Genomic DNA, 15,571 nt, shown 5'->3' with positions numbered 1-15,571 from the left:
GCCACACCAAATCTCTTGATCCAGCAGAACGCCAACTGCCAACGGCCTTCGCTCATCATATCTATCGTCTGATCTTCCCATCGTTTGCATTCTAATATCCTAATATCCTCCTACTCAGATTGAATTAATTTCACCGTTGTAGAATGGTGTGTTGGCTGTCGGGGTGCCCCCGGTTCAATAGTATAATTTGCAGAGAACAAACAGTGATTGCTTCCCGACTGCTGTTTTAGTGCTATAAAATCCCTTTTACATGCGTATTGCCATATTGTTAGGAACGGAGCAGTGAAGAATAGGACCTTTAACTTGACAGTAACTGACCCAAACAGGGAAAGGCAATAGATAGATGCAATGAAACTACTCCTATATAATGATGACATGTTTAATCAGATATCAAAGGATAGGCAAAATATTTTTCTATTGACTTAATCTCAACAATGCATGTAGCTGGAGTTGCTCTAGGTTTCATTTATGATATCATATTGTAACAATCAACTTGGATCTCAAACAATGCTACAATATTAAAGTTCAAAGAAATACTATATATATATATATATATATATGAAGGTGACTAAAACAAGACAGACTAAATGAATATAGTGAGAAACATCAGCATATTGTCATAGAATGTGTATCATTTCACAAAACCAATTCAAATAGACCCAAAATAAAGTTCAGGAAGAAAAAATCCCAAATAGAATCCTAACAGAAAATAGTCCCAAAGTCAATCAAACGGTAAAAATTAGCAATCCCCCTTCAAAATGCAAAAATACAATTAATTCAAATAAAAATACAATCACCGGGATAGATCTCACCGGATGGTTGAGGGAGAGGGAAATCCGGCCTGGGGGAGATTTTCTCACAACAGCTAAATTTCATCCTCCAAGTAGGAGTAAAAATCAACAATAATAAACAAAAATAATTCCCTGGAGTGGTTAAATCTAAGTTGCTTAAAAGAACAGGGGGCCGGTGGCACCTTAATTGGGGAGGACGGGCTCATAGTAATGGATGGAACGGGAGTTAATGGATTGGTATCCAACACATCAAACACATGGTTTCCATGTGTTTGATGCCATTCCATTTACTCCATTCCAGCCATTATTATGAGCTGTACTCCCCTCAGCAGCCTCCTGTGCTTAAAAAGTTTTCCACACAAATAGAACCTCAGCCAGGTACAAGCCAAACATTTCCCCAAACAGCTACTTTTTTCTTAAAGGGACATGCCCCATTAAAGGGATAGTCTACCAAAATGACAATGGCAGCCATCTTAGCTTTGCCAGTGCAAATAATGCAGTCAGAACTGGCAGATTCATAATATAACAGTCAGAACTGGCAAATTCATAATATAACAGTCAGAACTGGCAGATTCATAACATAGCAGTCAGAACTGGCAAATTCATAATATAACAGTCAGAACTGGCAGATTCATAACATAACAGTCAGAACTTGCAGATTCATAATATAACAGTCAGAACTGGCAGATTCATAACATAACAGTCAGAACTGGCAGATTCATAACATAACAGTCAGAACTGGCAGATTCATAACATAACAGTCAGAACTGGCAGATTCATAACATAACAGTCAGAACTGGCAGATTCATAACATAACAGTCAGAACTGGCAGATTCATAACATAACAGTCAGAACTGGCAGATTCATAACATAACAGTCAGAACTGGCAGATTCATAACATAACAGTCAGAACTGGCAGATTCATAACATAACAGTCAGAACTGGCAGATTCATAACATAACAATCAGAACTGGCAGATTCATAATATAACAGTCAGAACTGGCAGATTCATAATATAACAGTCAGAACTGGCAGATTCATAACATAACAGTCAGAACTGGCAGATTCATAACATAACAGTCAGAACTGGCAGATTCATAACATAACAGTCAGAACTGGCAGATTCATAACATAACAATCAGAACTGGCAGATTCATAACATAACAGTCAGAACTGGCAGATTCATAACATAACAGCATGAAAAGGAAAATACACATAAAGGTTTAACTTTGCTAGGTTTTTAAACTTTAAACCAGACATGTGCATGTGTATGTGCCTGTCACTTCACATCTGTGGCAGCGTCACATTATATGACATATTCTGTTGTGTCAAAGCTGAAATATAAATCTGTCTGACCGTATTTTCACCACTTTTGTATTTTCTCCCCCAACAGACGGACTTTGAGAAAGACGTGGACATCGCCTGTCGATCAGGTAAACAACCAGATGGTGTCATATTAAATGAATGAGCTCCTGATTACTTTGCCTATTGAAATGAAAGCCCTAAAAAGGAGTTAGACACAGTATAAAATAATATCCCAGGTTGTGTAACAGCCCACTATCCACATTGGACGCCTGCTGGCTTAATGATCAAAACAGACCCATTTGATTTGCGAAGAGGAATGCATCCCAAATGGCACACTATTCCCTATACAATGCACTACTTTTGACCAAAGCCCTATTGACCCTGGTCAAAGGTAGTGCACTATAAAGGGAATAGGGGTGCCATTTGGGACGCAACAGAGGAGTGAGAAGAGGAGGCTTTAGTGAAAGAAGAGAATTTGTTAGGTGTCAGAAAGCCGGCTAGCTTTCTGTGTGGGATGAAACGCATTGCTTGGAATCAAAAGGAAGGGTAAGATAGAGTGGGAGAGTCGTGAATCTGAATAATAATGACAGCGCTTATCGTTTCCTTTGTGCCTGTTGTTCATTAACAAAATGGACGATGGGAAAGCGTTGCACTGTAGCCCTGGTTTCGTTGGTTTTGTTGATGACTCATGTTGAAAGTATTGCGTGTTTTTTAACGGTACGCTGTCTTTTCATGTAAACGTTGTGTTTTTAAGAGTATCCAATCAAAAACACATATTTTGACCAATGGCTAAAATAATATGTTAATGTCTCTATCATAATCTGTTCAAAATGTATTGGAGTTTTTACCCTTGTAGGATGGTCAGAATTAGGGTGACAAAATCAATGGTCATAAATCAGGAGAATATCATGGAGTCAGCTAGGCTGGATGCTGTGAGAGAATTAAGGCTCCCAGACAGGCTTACCATTGAACTCTACAGACAGGCTTACCATTGAACTCACAGACAGGCTCACCATTGAACTCTACACAGGCTCACCATTGAACTCTACAGACATTTACCATTGAACTCTACAGACAGGCTCACCATTGAACTCTCAGACAGGCTTACCATTGAACTCTACAGACAGGCTTACCATTGAACTCTACAGACAGGATTACCATTGAACTCTACAGACAGGCTTACCATTGAACTCTCAGACAGGCTTACCATTGAACTCTACAGACAGGCTTACCATTGAACTCTACAGACAGGATTACCATTGAACTCTACAGACAGGCTTACCATTGAACTCTACAGACAGGCTTACCATTGAACTCTACAGACAGGCTCACCATTGAACTCTACAGACAGGCTCACCATTGAACTCTACAGACAGGCTTACCATTGAACTCTACAGACAGGCTTACCATTGAACTCTACAGACAGGTTTACCATGAACTCTACAGACAGGTTTACCATTGAACTCTACAGACAGTTACCATCTCTACAGACAGGATTACCGTTGAACTCTACAACAGGCTTACCATTGAACTCTACAGACAGGCTTACCATTGAACTCTACAGACAGGATTACCATTGAACTCTACAGCAGGCTTACCATTGAACTCTACAGACAGGATTACCATTGAACTCTACAGACAGGATTACCGTTGAATTTGTCATCTTTCTTCTAAAATCCGGAGGACATAAAACAATATGGAGGTAAGATAGATATCGATTTTGAGACATGACATGTAGTATTTTCATATTTTACTATACGCTGTTCATATTAATGTGAAGTTACTGTTCTTTTTCGAAGACTTCTCACAAAAACAAGCATATCTCTGGGAAATGTCAGTGGAGCACTGAGCGAACCGCACGTTTTTTTATTTTCAATGTTTTTTACATTTAATTCAGCTCGTGTCATGTTAACTTAGCTATTTGCGACCGGCGGAAACAACTTGGAAGACGCGCTGACCACAAAATATAAAAATCCTCAAAAGTTTAATCGAGAAAGCTGCACCGCTCTGTCAACAGAGCTCGGTGCTTATTATCGGATGTATTAGGTTATTAAATCCGACTTGTTGGATATAATATTAATGATATGTTAGAGAAAGACCCCACTGAATAATTCAAAACAAGAAAAATCATATTTGTCTAGGTAAAATGTATTTTATAACATAAGGAAGTGAAATGTCATCTCCAAAGCGCGTTTTCTCCCACTCTGGGCCGAGTGGGTGGACACCCTAGGCCTAGAGTGTTCTGTCTTTTGATGTAAAAGTCTAGGCTGGTTTATTGCGATTCCGCCCTCTTATTGAAAACTTTTTAAAAGGTAAACTGAGCTAAACTGAACTTAATGATTTGCAATTTGGGCTCCTTTCACGCTGCCACACACTGCGACAACCTTTTTATATAAATGCGTGAAACTTGGTACTGTAGAAGCCCACATCTAGTTCATAAATAATTCATTGCAGTAGACCTAGTCCTAGACTGAGCTGCCAGCCTGCAGACCTACTGCAGACACACTAGAAATGCATTACGTTTCTAGTCAACACAGTAAGTACGAGTTACTATAGGAAGGTGGGGTTTTCGGTCAATCGACGCGAACACAGCGGTTGTCAGCTACCAGGCTTGGGCAAGTGGTCTTAGCATGTTGTTGTTACAGGGTATTGAGGTGGATGTGTTTGTTGTGTGAATGAGTCATGCAAATGATTGCAGTGGGTTATAAGTGATTTTACTGACGGTGAATGAACACGACAATACTAGCCGTCACAGACATTGTAGCAGCTGCATAGGTTTTGCTACGTAATACCCTGCCGTTGTTCCATGCAGACACACATGCTGTATAAAAGACGAAAAGTACGTTTATGAATTAGGCTAGATTAACGGTATATTATGAAGCATACGTTACATATATAATATTTTAAACATGAAATGATTAGCTACATAGAGCATTATTAACACTTATTAACTGTAAAGTCTAAGCTGTTGGGGGGAGGGGGATACTAAGCTAACATATGGAATTGTTTTAAGATGGTCATACCATGGATCATTTAGCTATTTGATTTGGAATTTAAGGACTCCTTTAGGGTTAAACAAATATATATATACAAAAATGATTTGATAAAATATTGAATTTGGCCTTTACTACTATAGCCCATAGAAACGCATTGAATAACACATTCAGAAATGGCAAAAAAGACTAAATAAATCATAAGGAATAAGGTTTTGAAGTGTCTGTCCTATATCTAGGAGATACACTATATATACAAAAGTATTTGGACACCCCTTCAAATTAGTGGATTCGGCTAGTTCAGCCACACCAGTTGCTGACAGGTGTATAAAATCGAGCAAACAGCCATGCAATCTCCATAGACAACATTGGCAGTAGAATGGCCTTACTGAAGAGCTCAGTGACTTTCAACATGGCACCGTCATAGGATGCCACCTTTCCAACAAGTCAGTTCGTAAAATTTCTGCCCTGCTAGAGCTTCCCCGGTCAACTGTAAGTGCTGTTATTGTGAAGTGGAAACGTCTAGGAGCAACAATGGCTCAGACGCGAAGTGGTAGGCCACACAAGCTCACAGAACGGGACCGCCGAGTGCTGAAGCGTGCAGCGCATAAAAAATATTCTGTCCTCGTTTGCAACACTCACTACCGAGTTCCAAACTGCCTCTGGAAACAATGTCAGCAGAAGAACTGTTCATCTGGAGCTTCATGAGCTCCATGGGTTTCCATGGCCGAGCAGCCTAAGATCACCATGCACAATGCCAAGCGTCGGCTAGAGCGGTGCGTCAATACTCTTAACAATAGAACCGCTGGTCCTCGACTGCAACATTCTAACAGTGTATTTAATATATGCTATCACAAAAATAATCATTTGGTTGTGTTTATGAAGGCCTTGGGCGACATTAGAATACAATTTGTGTATTTTATTTGAAATAACACAGTAGCATTTTCATTAGTTAAATGAAACACCACGAAATTAAAGCGTTCAATCCATTTTATTCGAGAGTGCCTTTGTTACAACTGTGAAACAGAAAGCATATACGTTGGAACATGGTAACAGTTAATTTTTATAAGGACAAAATAAAATAAAAATACCCCAACCACCAAGACACATGGTCAAAAGACACGCAGTCAAATGAGGAAAACATCAGTAGCCTAAACATCATTATAAATAGTGAAACTCGGCACAAAAGCAATAAAGGCATTATAATGAATATGAGTGTAGATGTGACAGCAGTCAAAAATAGTCCATTCTTGTCAGCTCCTGCTTCTGTGCGTCTTCACACAACGGCATCAGTTGGATTTAATTTAGCTGTTATTCCTTGTCCTAACAGTTAACACAATTTTAGTACCTTTTCACTTGCTTGACACACTTTGACGTACCTTTGTCTGGTTGTAGTGTGCAATAGTCTCCAGTTTTCTCTTTATTGTGTCCAGTTGTCTTGTCATTCTCACTTTGTTCATGGTGCCGGCCAGACTTGTTTTCTTTGCAAGCAACTTGTTCACCAATGACAGTGAAGTGAAGAAATTGTCCATTGTGACATTTCTCCCTTACCAACCTAAGGTTCAACAAGCCTTACCACCACATTCTCCCACACTGGCGTCTGCTGCCCAATGTGGATATTTTCCCCAGATATTTTCAGCCTTTCAGCATATATAATTACACACGCTCACTGTGAAGCCTACCCCCCAGTAGGCCAGAGTAGACTGATACGACTGCTTTGATTTGGGTGAACTGATATAGGGTAAATACCATTTCAAGATTAGACCTATAATTAGAATGGATCAATACAATAGAATGTCCCACCCTGTTCTTCATTCACCATTGGTGATTACATAATTATGCATTGTTCGCTTGCCATTGCTCATCAATTCACCCACTCTCCCCCATTCTCCCCCTTTCTCCCCCTTTCTCCCCCATTCTCCCCATCATACTTTACTTTTATTTCATCTGTTGTTATAGTTTAGGTTCAGTTTGTCGGGGTGATTATCAGCTGGGCACTGGAGTGAAGCAGGCCCTACTGTTGGGAGAAGGAGGGGCAACGGGGGGAAAACCATTCAAAAAAATGACATGCCTTCTTAAAACTGGTTCTAATATTAAGATTGTAACAAGGACAGTGTGTGATATAGACTTCATTAGAAAAAAGTAAAGGACAGAGTGGCATGACTTAAAACATGGCAGAGTAATGCAACATTTTATGAATAATGAGCAGTCAAAATGACTGCTTTAGCAGATCTAGTGTTAAGGATTAAAGTAAAATCCAAATTATTTTATCTATCAGGAACACTATCTGGAATAACACCAGGAATATATACCAGGAAATATACCAACAATAATAACTTGCTGTGCCAAGAATATATACCAGGAATAATCCCTCGCCTGCCTGCCCATCCCTCATGCCATGGAGTCATACCACCTCCACCACCCTCTACCCCTACCCCTACCCTCGACCACCTCCACCACCCTCTACCCCTACCCCCTACCCTCGACCACCTCCACCACCCTCTACCCCTACCCCCCTACCCTCGACCACCTCCACCACCCTCTACCCCCTACCCCCTACCCCCTCGACCACCTCCACCACCCTCTACCCCCTACCCCCCTACCCCCGACCACCTCCACCACCCTCTACCCCCTACCCCCACCCCTCGACCACCTCCACCACCCTCTACCCCCTACCCCCTACCCCTCGACCACACTCCACCACCCTCTACCCCCTACCCCCTACCCCCTCGACCACCTCCACCACCCTCTACCCCTACCCCCCTACCCCTCGATCACCTCCACCATTCTCTACCCCTACCCTCGACCACCTCCACCACCCTCTACCCCCTACCCCACTACCCCTCGACCACCTCCACCACCCTCTACCCCTACCCCCTTCCCCTCGTCCACCTCCATCACTACCCCTACCTCCCTACCACTCGACCCCTCCACCACCCTCTACCCCTACCCCCCTACCACCTCCACCCCCTCCTTCCTTTCTCTCTCTGCACCACTGTTTATCTCCCTGTTCCACTCTGTGGTGATTCAGGCTGAAAACAAAAAGGGAATTGTTAGGTTTTCTGTTTCTGGCTGTGCTGCGCTGCTCTGCTCTGCTCTGCTCTGCTCTGCTCTGCTCTGGGCTGGGCTGGGCTGGACACACACAGACACATACACACACACACACAAACACACACTGCTGACCTTGTTGTCTCCTTGCAGCCTGTTGGTTTTCGAACAGGCAATTCCCCTGTGGAGGATTCAGAAGGCGAAGATTAAAATGGCCCCAAAACACCTCTGTCCTGCATCCCAAATGGCACCCTATTACCTTCATAGCTCTACTGTTGACCAGGGCCCATAGGGACCAGGGCCAAAAGTAGCGCACTATGTAGGGAATATGCTACCATTTGGGACGCAACCATCAGCTCTGCAGCGCTGGAGAGAAGCACAGAGCGCGGCAGTACAGGCTGTTCTGTTCCTCCAAAAGGGTATTTCTGACTTCTGACAAGGCAGCTTTAGAACTAAAAGCTAGCCTCTCCTGGTTATGTGTCTGGGGTTTGGGGGGGTTTTCCAAGGTGAACCAAACCTTAATAAGATAAAAAGGTGTCGTAGGTATCAGGGATTTCGGGTCGGATTTGAGGAAAGGTTCTCCTGACCTGCTGTTATTTGATGGTAAAGTCCTCCTCAGAGGTTTGTCGGCTTGTCTCGGCTTGTCAGCTCTGTACTTAGTTACGTCAGGAACATCTAATGCCCTATATTGGCTCCTTTGAAGTAGTGTCCCTGTGTCCTGTTTGAAGAGATCGGTAGCCAAGTTTTGTCTATTTCATCCCACCTGTGTGAGGAAATAGTCATTAAAGTGTAATACCAGACACATCTGGTTCATTGTTTCAAGTGTCCTGGCATTATAATTTCAATTATTTGTTTTGACACACATTCAGAAAAAGGAAATGCAACATTAGGTTCTGAAATCTGCAACAATGGTCTGAAATCGGAATTATTTAAAATAAGCATAAAATGAGAAATAAACAGATCATTAAAAACAGACTGACATTAGTTCTCGGTGTGGTGCATTCATTCCACTATCTCCTCTGTCTGTCAGTATGGTGCATTCATTCCACTATCTCCCGTCTGTCAGTATGGTGCATTCATTCCACTATCTCCCCTGTCTGTCAGTATGGTGCATTCATTCCACTATCTCCCCCGTCTGTCAGTATGGTGCATTCATTCCACTATCTCCCCCGTCTGTCAGTATGGTGCATTCATTCCACTATCTCCCCCGTCTGTCAGTATGGTGCATTCATTCCACTATCTCCCTGTCTGTCAGTATGGTGCATTCATTCCACTATCTCCCTGTCTGTCAGTATGGTGCATTCATTCCACTATCTCCCCTGTCTGTCAGTATGGTGCATTCATTCCACTATCTCCCCTGTCTCTCCTCTCCACAGCTCTCCACAAAGACATGGGCTCTTGCCGCGCGGCCACCATCACCGGCACCCTATCCCGCATCTCTCTGAACGACGAGGAGGATGAGAAGGGGCACGAGGGGCTCAACTACTCCACCTTACCCGGCAACATCATGTCCAAGGTGATGATCCAGCAGCCCGGCATGCACATGGGCCCCATGGGCGACATGGGAGAGGGCTGCTTGGGCGACAGCGTGTCCGACATGCGCCGCACCGTCTACCTATGCACCGATGATGCTCTTCGTCAGTCCGACCAGGATATGGGCGGGCACGGGCACGGCGGGATGGGCAGTGGCCACGACATGGGCAATATGGGCGGTATGGGCAGCGTGGGCGGGCATTCACCCCAAGGCCAGATGATGGAGACGGACTACATCGTGATGCCACGGGCTTCGGCGGCGGCCGGATCTGGGAACTGTAACACACTTCCCACTCTCCTGAAGGACGATAGCTCCACCAAGATGAACGTGGGCATGGGCATGGGCGATACGCTGCCCCACGAGAGAATGATGCAACACTACAAGATGGCACCGGACTTCAACATGAGCCCGACGGGGATGGGCGTGATGGGGGCATGGAGCACATGAACATGGATCAGAACCTGCAGCAGCAGTACGGGTCAGGAGGAGGACAGGAACACATGCAGCAGAACCTTCCCTTTGAACCCCGCACTGCCGCCAAGAACTTCCTGGCTGAGATGGAAGAGACTGGAGGGCTGTCGAGGAGCGAGACGGGGATCCACCATATCCATGAGCTCTTTAGAGGTAGGTTGGATTGGAGAAGACTGTTGAAGTGTTGGTTTAACCTTAGAGGTAGGCTGGAGTGGAGAAAACTGTTGAAGTGTTGGTTTAACTTAGAGGTAGGCTGGAGTGGAGAAGACTGTTGAAGTGTTGGTTTAAGTAAATAAAGCCATTGTTTGTAGTAATGTTCAAATTAGAAATAGCTGCAGAAGTAAATACATAATTAATTTGCAGCTGTGTTCAAGTGAGAAGATTGTCACATTGTTGCCGTAAAGGAAAATGTGTTTATTTTGTCACGCTTTAGAATGTTAATTAGTGTTCATTAATACTGAGTTATAATTGCTATAGTATTTAGAAGGTCATAACCCCTCATTTTAACATACTGTATGTTGTCTAATTATCTGCAATATGTTTTTCTTGTCTTCAGAGAAGAAAATCGCGCTACCAAGACCTGGACTTTGAAGTAAGTAAACTTACTGGTTGGCAAAGTGCATGCTTCAGGCTTTCGTTGTTACACTGAGCATTCGTGTTTGCCCTACCCTTTAATTTACTATCGTTGTTACACTGAGCATTCGTGTTTGCCCTACCCTTTAATTTACTATCGTTGTTACACTGAGCATTCGTGTTTGCCCTACCCTTTAATTTACTACTACTTTTTTGTAGCACTTAAGCTTATTGGAGTAACATGGTCTTGACACAACACAGATGTATTGATGTGTGGCGTAGTTAAGGTAAAACAATCCTGTCAAACTAAAGCCGTACAAAGGTCAGCCAGCAAATCTCACCCACTCTCATTTGGTTCCTCCTCCATCGCTTACGTACATCCATTGGCTATGAGTTGATTTTAAAACTGTTATGCTTTATAAAGTCACATGCACATTTCACACCTGACTTTTGTGCTTTTTCGATGGAAAATATTACATTGGCTGACAGCCCAAGACACAAAGGTCTCAAACCACTTTTGTGGGTTTATTCCATTTCTCCATCAAATTATTGTATTCTGACTTTTCTGTATAAATGTGAAAGGTAGATTTGATAATAAAATTGGCCATAAATGATATGTAATTACTCAACTGGCTTACATTATATGCAAAATCCTTAAAAGACATTGGCCCCTGTAATATGTCTTAGCCTTGCCATAATACCAGTGACAGATGAAATGCTATTCAGAAAGGTGTAGGGGGGTAGAGAGGAAAGCACATTGCATTATAATCTCCATCCTATTATTGGCTTTGATTTCCAAACCAAAACGAACCCCTTGCCATTGCAGAAAGTCATGCACACCAGGAAAAGACACATGGAGCTGTTCCAAGAACTGAATCAGAAATTTCAAACCCTGGATCGATTTCAAGACATACCAAATATGGGCAGCATGGTGAGTAATAATACCAGGAAAAGGAACAGGAAATCAGCAGTAACAGGAAATGGTGAAGGGCAGGGGAGATGATTGGTCAGCGGTCGGCTGTTGTAGACCAATTACAGAGCTGGAGAAAATCCAGATGGGGTGATTGGTCGAAGCTGGTGGTTGTCGACCGATTAGAGTACAAAGCAAGATAGATAGCCTTTTTTTAGATGTCCATCCGCTCAGCAGCACCACGTACTGAGTCATTGAGCAAATGAACAGATCCGGTGACATGGCTCTATACCTAGCAGGCCTGCCAGCTGCTGGTGGTGAGGGGGGATGACTAGTCGCTAAACGAGAGACTCTGTCTGAGAGAGGGCAGGCATTATCTCATCACAGGCAGTCTGAAGACTCATTGGCTCTTTCTCAATTCATCTTTCCACAATTCCTTGTATCCCATCTCCTCGCCTCCTTCTCAACCATATTGAATGAGAAGGTCTAAGGTCCCCTCCACTCGGACATGGATGCAAGGAATCGAGGAAAAGGATCCTGCTTTGGCGCTCTTTACCACCCCCAGGTGAATTGGGGGGTTGGAAAGGTTCAATCAGACTATATATCTTAGATGTGTTGAAAAGGAGCCCCTGTGAGAAGGCTTTCTGTCGTGGTATTCCATCTCAATTTGAGTACATCCATTCAAATGCAAGGAGCTGTATCAGTCCTGACATATCACCGGACATGGTCAGTTCTGAGTGAATGATTTCTGCATTGCTTTCTGCACTGTATCCCGGGGAATAGTTTACAGACAGAAATTGGCCTGTTGACCAAAACACACTCAGGCCTATTGTTGTGTGAGAATAGAGTCAGCTCTGCGGCATGCAAGCAGGCAGGCAGTTAGCCCTCGGCCTGCCATGTCATGTAATCCTCTCTCTCTTCTCTCACATTTCAATCAACCCCACTGCACAGCGTAATTCGGCTGCTTGTTGCTTAGTAACCACCACAAGGACATTTATATAGAAAACGACTTCTTTTTTTTTTCACTTACATTTTGTTTTGGGGGGGGGGAATAAATGTACTGCAGTGCTGGCTGGGCTGGCTGAATAGCTGGCAGGCTCCAGAGCTACAGACAACATTAGTAACCATTGTGTATTCCCTGACTGCATAGTAACAGCTCCGATAGCTCGCTGCGCTATTTGCCTCCCTACTAGTCTCTTTGTGAGTGTCAGTGAGAGTACATCCAGATTATGGGAACAGAACAGCACACAGTCAGACACAGTGGAAGCTCATCCTCTAGTCCCTCGTCACCGTTATTCAGCTACAAGGGAAAGCGCACTATTCATTTGAATTCTTCCATGATATAGCCTAACCACATTATTCACATTTGAGATACTTTTCATTACCTTTTGTTACTTACGCTTCTCATAGAACCATTACACCATTAATGTGCTCTACCAGAACATTAGTTGAGGTGATCAATGCATAGAGGCAGTACATCGTAATTCAAAGTCTCTGTGTAATCCATTGTTTGGCTAAACTTTATAATAACTTTCTTGAATAACCCATTATAGCTTTCATATGAATGTTTATAAATGTTTTAAAGTGATGAAATACAAATGTATTTATAAAACAGTTTATTCATGCTTATTCATGGAAGTTATTATTAACCAATGTTACCCAATGTTTAAGAAAAAGAAGAACCGTGAACTGTGACTAGTGACAGTGAGGCATGCTCCCTTCTAAGTAATAACCCTCACATATCCCTGTATATATATATATATATATATCCCTGCCCCTTTTCCTATATATAACATATAAAGTGCATAGGGTATAACATATAGTAACAGTGTATAGTGAACCATGTCTAGTGACTATAAGGCATGCTACCTCCTATGTCCTGCTATGACCCTGTCCATATCTGCTGCTAACCTGTCCCTGTCCCTGTCCTCCCAAGGACAAGGCCATGCCCAACAAGAACCCCTGGGAGAGCTACAACCCAGCCTGTGAGTACCAGAACTACAGCAGTATGAATGTACTAGACCCTGACACCAAGGACTCTCTGGAGATGACCGCAGCGGAGTGGGAGAAGTGTGTCAATCTCCCCTTAGACGTCCAGGAAGGAGACTTCCAGACAGAGGTCTGATCTGATCTAAACAAACCACGAAATAGGTCCAGATGAAGCACACTACTTTTGACCAGGTCCTATAGGCTTCTTTTTGACCAGTACCCATAGGGCTCTTTTGAACAGGACTCATAAGGCTCTGGTCAAAAGTAGTGCACTATATAGGGAATAGGGTGACATTTTGGGTGCACTCCAGGAAGGAGTATATCCAGGAAGTAGAAACCAGGAAGAGGACAACCAGGAGAAAAACGATAACCAGGACATGGAGGAAAGGGGAAAGGATGTATTTTGCACTGAAAAAATGGACAGACTGTCCTAACAGCCTTGGCCTACTACATATCTGGATTATAAAGGAGTATGACAAGGACATGATGTGCCAATACGATTTACGAGGAAACGACAGAGGACAGGAGGAAAAAATAAAACAAAAAATACAACAAAAACATCAGTGTTACTTTTTGTATTCTCACTAGTGTACTTAGTGCAGCAGGCCAGCCAGGTGGGTGTACAATATTTACCATCATGTGTTTCAGAGTACCCGTGGTAAGAAGAATTGGTTCAAAAAGGTGAAAATCTTTCTAGATGAATAAACCTCAAAAAGCTAAATGAAGACATAATACCATGTCGATCCCAGCTTCGTTGGGTCCAGTTTTATATTTCTCAAAACTGGACCCTGGAAGCACAATGTATATATTTATGCAGGTTTTTAAAAAGTTTATAACAAGTCTGTTTGGCCATTACTACACTTTTTTACTTTATAATATAAAACATATATGAGCGAGAGTGGCAGGCAAAGAGGATTTTTCTGTCATATAAAAATGAATGTTTGTCAAAGCTACATTCTTCATTGCTTTAAATGCAATAAAGGTAATACTCACTTTTATATGAATAATATATTTCACAAACTTTAATACTGCAGAATCTTGCTTGAAGACTCTCGGCAAAAACTCTCATCTGCAGCCCTGTATAAAATATTTAAAAAACGAAAAATGTTGTATGGTGTAAATAAACTTTTGTCTACATATGTTTTACTTGTGCCAATTTATTTTAATGAGAAAAAAATGCCAACTTGATCAAGCTGTTATAGCGTTATAAAATGTTAACATTTGAACAAGGAATGTAAATAAAAGAGGAAATATGTTCGTACTGCTTCAGAGAACGTGTCAAGTCTATCTGGTGGTCATGCCTTTGTCAGATGTATTGAGCTTTAAACCAACAGGTTCTCCTCAGAAGCCCCATTTATACATTTTAGTCATTTAGCAGATGCTCTTATCCAGCGCGACTTACAGTTAGTGAGTGCACACATTTTTCATACTGGCCCCTGTGGCAAACGAACCCACAACCCTGGCGTTGCAAACGCCACGCCTACCAACTGAGCTACACCTGGTGCTAACATGCGTCCTTTGTCCTGATATTTTCCACATTCTGATTGTGCCCACATTTTTAGACAGGTGTACACGATTAAAAGACCCATTGTGATCTTATTGTGATCAGATCTCCCTGACCACTTCCAGAGGTAGTCGGGGTGCATTGTGTCTGCATATCTTACAAGTGTAAACAGATCTAAAATCATTGACAATTGACTTATGGCATCAATATGTCTTAAAACAAATATCTGTGAAATAATTTACTAATCTGTTTACAATGCAGACACTGTGGATGGATCAGAGACCTTTTAATACCATGTGTAGACGCGACAAACTTTGATCAGATAGTGATTGTATCATATTTGATCAGATCACAAAACCTACATGCTAGTGCAAGGTGTAAACAAGGCTTATTACGATGTATTCCATCTGGTTCTGCCACCTTTGCTTTGCTTTTCACCTTGTATTAACAAAC

General features: G+C 42.4%; 1 pseudogene; it reads left to right on the top strand.

Moving 5' to 3' along the window:
• LOC123486328 overlaps positions 1–14,751 on the top strand; it is a 47,079-nt pseudogene extending 32,328 nt beyond the window's left edge.
• The last annotated feature ends 820 nt before the right edge of the window (positions 14,752–15,571 follow it).

The sequence above is a fragment of the Coregonus clupeaformis genome, unplaced genomic scaffold (assembly GCF_020615455.1).
Source record: "Coregonus clupeaformis isolate EN_2021a unplaced genomic scaffold, ASM2061545v1 scaf1145, whole genome shotgun sequence".
Lineage (NCBI taxonomy): Eukaryota > Metazoa > Chordata > Actinopteri > Salmoniformes > Salmonidae > Coregonus > Coregonus clupeaformis.
This window is presented reverse-complemented; position numbering and strand designations above follow the sequence as displayed.